The sequence below is a fragment of the Otolemur garnettii genome, unplaced genomic scaffold (genome assembly GCF_000181295.1).
Source record: "Otolemur garnettii isolate 467f Iridium unplaced genomic scaffold, OtoGar3 scaffold00154, whole genome shotgun sequence".
NCBI lineage: Eukaryota > Metazoa > Chordata > Mammalia > Primates > Galagidae > Otolemur > Otolemur garnettii.
The window spans coordinates 2,246,080-2,250,251 of record NW_003852549.1 but is presented as its reverse complement, the minus strand read 5'-3'; the positions used below and the strand labels follow the sequence as shown (position 1 = coordinate 2,250,251).

Below are 4,172 nucleotides of genomic sequence, written 5' to 3'. Positions count from 1 at the left end.
AGATTTTAACAATCCGGAGGATGTAATAATAAGAAGAAAATTGGTCAGATCAGACTCATACTGTCATATTAAACTTACATTAAAGCTTGATTTCCATAACTGAAATATTTTAGGAGCTAGACATGGTGGCTTATACCTGTAATCCTAGCACTCTGGAGGCTGAGGTGGCTGAATTGCTTGAGTTTGGGAGTTCAAGACCAGCTTGAGCAAGAGCAAGACCCCTTTTCTACTAAAAATTGAAAAATTAGCCAGGTATGGTGGCAGGCACCTATAGTTTCAGCTGCTTGGAAGGCTGAGGTAGAAGGATCACTTGAACCCAAGAGTTTGAAGTTGCTATGAGCTATGACACCACAGTACTTTACCAGGGTGACAGAGTGAGACTCAACCAAAAAAAAAAAAAAAAAAGAAAGGCAGAGAGAGAAATATTTTAGGGACTACGATGCTAAAAAATATTTTCATAGCTTCTGTATGATTAAATTTGAAACTTTAATATTAAAGCAAACTTTTAAGTTACACTCAAATTAAACTCTAATTTTGCATGAAGATGTAATAGAAGTTTTCTCTACTTGAAAGTAGTAGCAGTTCTCTCTTCAGGTCTTCCTCACACTGCATGCCTTGCTACCCTGTGAACTAGAGGCCTGCAGGGGCTGCCTCCTGCAGCACACCCTGGAATGTCTGAACCACACTGTTAGGGAGTTGTCTGAAGACGATCCTACATCGGAGCTGGAAGGAGCAAAAGACAGAGGGCATTCTACCAAGGGCTTGTATTAGCTTCATTTTTCTAAAATAGAACTCAACGTTCTTTATGGTTATTTCTGATTTTATAGCAAGTTAGCGCTAATTCCTCAAGACCCCTAGCATTCTTTAGGTCCAACAGACTTACTCAATTTTCTAAACTTAGTTGACAGATACAGCAAATACTGCATTAAAGACATGCATTTAGTGTTTTCTTCCCATAAAAATGAAAGAGTTAAGAACAGGGTATGATATTTTACCATGGATAACTGCAGTAGACTCTACTGTTGTGAAAAGAAATGTGAAAATGGAGTTTACACGGGACATACTTGCCTCTGGCCCTTGAAGAGTTTATAATCTAAAAACCTACCTCAAGCACCCAAAAGTCAGATAATTCTACATTTCAGTAGTAAATCCCCCATAATTTAAAATAAACTATCAGGAAATAAACATAGAGATGTGGCTTGAGCTTGTGCACCCGCGACTTGGAGCAGCTCAGAGGCAGTGAATAAAAAGCTCTTCAAGTCTGCAATAAAAAAGGGCTTCCAATAAACTATATTGCAAAAAATGGGAAAGAAAAAGAATGGAAAGAGTAAAAACGGTTGAAGAGGTAGAGCCTGAAGAATTTGTGGTGGCAAAAGTACTGGATGGATGTGCCGTAAATGGGAAGGTGGGGTGTGTCCTGCAGTGGAAGGGACTTACAAACATGGACAATACTGGGAACCTGAAGAAAATGTGGATTCTCCAGAGTTAATTGAAACACTTCTTAATTCTCAAACAGTTGGTAAGGAAAAAGATGGTTCAAAAAGAAAATCTGTATCTGACAGTGAATCTGGTCAGAGCAAATCCAAGAAGACGTTGACAACCCAAGAGGCTCTGAGGGGCTGGGGACCCTGAGAGTAACAGGGGACACTGTGGCAGGGCAGTGTTGCTGCTGAAATGGAAGGATTCAGATGAGGCAGCTTTGGTGCTCAGGCAGATAGGAAGTGTCCTCAAATTGGTATCGGTTTTTGTGAAGAAAGACTAACTTGGCCTTCTTGTCCAGAAGATGAAGCTCAATAATTGTTTGTATTGCTTTCTATCTAAACCTGGGTCTGGGTTTTTTTTGATTGACTAGTGTGAAGAAACAACTATACTCTAAGAAGTCAAGTTTGATGTGTTCATTTTGAAAGTAGTATTGGGAGAGTTGTTGGAGGGAGCACATCAATACCAAAAGCTTTCTCTAGTTGCTTCCTTTATCAGAAAAGGACGTTTGATATCATGGTATATTATTTCCTCTGCACTAGAGAATACTTTTCTAAATGCTAGGGGACATTTCCATAGCCCTTATTCAGTCAGAACTTGTGTTTAACTCACATGCCTAAGGACCATTCTGGTCTTTCTTTAAATTTGTTTTTCTGTGTGTATACAGAAAACACATGTGTAAATGATTTTTTTGTTTATTTTTAAACATTCATCAAGACCAGGCATGGTGGCTCACACCTGTAATCCTAGCACTCTGGGAGGCTGAGGCAGGTGGATTGCCTGAGTTCAGGAGTTCAAGACCAGACACAGCAAAGTGAGACCCCGTCTCTACTAAAAATAGAAAAACTGGCTGGGCGTTGTGCCAATAGTCATCCCAGCTACTCAGGAGGCTGAGACAAGAGGACCTTGAGCCTAAGAGTTGGAGGTTGCTATGAGCTATGACACCATGGCACTCTACCCCAGGGTGATTGAGACTCTGTCTCAAAAAAAAAAAAAAATTCATTGAAACAAAAATCACAGGTAAGCTCACATGTCTGTGATGCCATCATTCTGAAAAACCTAAGGCTTGAAAATTTCCCTGAAGCTAAAAGAAGAGCTTTTAATTTAAAGCTCTTCCCTTTAAATTAAATAGTTGATTCTTAATTGGACAATTTAAATGGTTAGTTTAAAGGCACCCATATCAGAATTTATATCCATATGAATTCAAAATTGTGTTTATAAAATTTCTATAAGAAAAATCTTTATCATTAGCAATAACACCCCTCTCCCCCCGCCAGAGGAGGAAACCAGGCAAGTCCTGATGTGTTCTACTGAGGTCAACAAACAAGATTTAGTTAAGTGGACACTAAAGATTTCCCTAGTGTGTATTCCCTTACAAAAAGTTGAAATCCTGTGCTATATTGTGAGAAAGTCATGATTAATGAATTATCTAAGGCTTGATGGCTAAAAAATGTTGGCAGTTTCAGACCTGCTGACACAAATGAGTGAACAAACATTGTAATCTAAACTATCAATCTCTGTGTTTTTTCCTTACCCCAACTCATTTCTTACATGTAGGTTCAATCTTTTCAATATTTGGGTTACTGTCAGCAGAAACCATGTAAAAACAACTTCATAGTAATCGGAATGTTATCCAACTGTCTATTGTTTGTTATAAATAATGGTGAACAGTGTTTGATAAGTATTGAAGAAATATTTATATTCCATAAAACAACAACAACAACAAAAACCAAACCATAAAAAAACAGTTTCTTATAACCTTTCAATGGGAGAAAGGTACAATTGTGCTATCAGCCAACAGAATCTACAGAGTGTCAGTTGCCTCCCCAGGCACTGGGAATGCAGCACTGGGAAATCACTGCCCTTGTGGAATATTCCTTGTGGAATTCTTTGCAGATTCCTTGTGGAATATGACATTTATCCCTCTACTGCTGCTCCTGTATGCCAGGCACTGTGCTGAGACTGGGATGTGAGAAGCTGGTTCTTAGCATCACAGCCCCAGAGGAAGATAAGACTCCAGAACACTTGAGTAAGGACAATAATAAAGTGTACTAAGAAGAAAAATAAGGAGACATGTATTAATATCATAGGAAAACCACTGCCTTAAATAAAGCTAGCAAAAGGCTTTGGCTAACACCCTAGATGTTTGGAAAATATATTTGGCATAAGACTTTAAATTTAACTTTTATTTTTGTCTCAGTTTCAGAGTTGGCAAATCCAAGAATAATGAGTGGCAAGTACGTCTCTGTACTAAAAACTTGTTATAACATCGATGCAGGAATCTGATTTATACTTCCTTGTGGATAGTGTTGGGTCAACCATTCTGAATCAAACCATTCTTTTCTTTATTTGTTCTGTATTTATATTTTTATTGTTTGTGCAAATTTACAGGGTAACTCCAGGAGAAATTTTGTTACATGTATACATGCATAACAAGTAGTGGTCAAGTAAGGGTATTTGGGGTGCCTATCACCCAAGTACAACCATTTTTTGTTAAGTAGAGTCATCCTCTGTCACATCTTCAATTTATTCCTTTTTTCTCACTGTATGCTTTATTCTGTTTTTTTTTTGTTGTTGTTGTTCTTCCAAAATATGAAACACTTCATGAATTTACGTGTCATCCTTGCGCAGGGGCCATGCTAATCTTCTCTGTATTGTTCCAGTTTTAGTATATGTGCTGCTGAAGTGAGCAC

The 4,172-nt window shown here is 38.2% G+C and overlaps 1 non-coding gene across 1 annotated transcript; it reads right to left on the bottom strand.

Moving 5' to 3' along the window:
* Positions 1–4,065: 4,065 nt before the first annotated feature.
* On the bottom strand, positions 4,066–4,172 carry LOC111728398. The gene has a single exon (XR_002775707.1). It is a non-coding gene; the product is annotated as a U6 spliceosomal RNA (small nuclear RNA).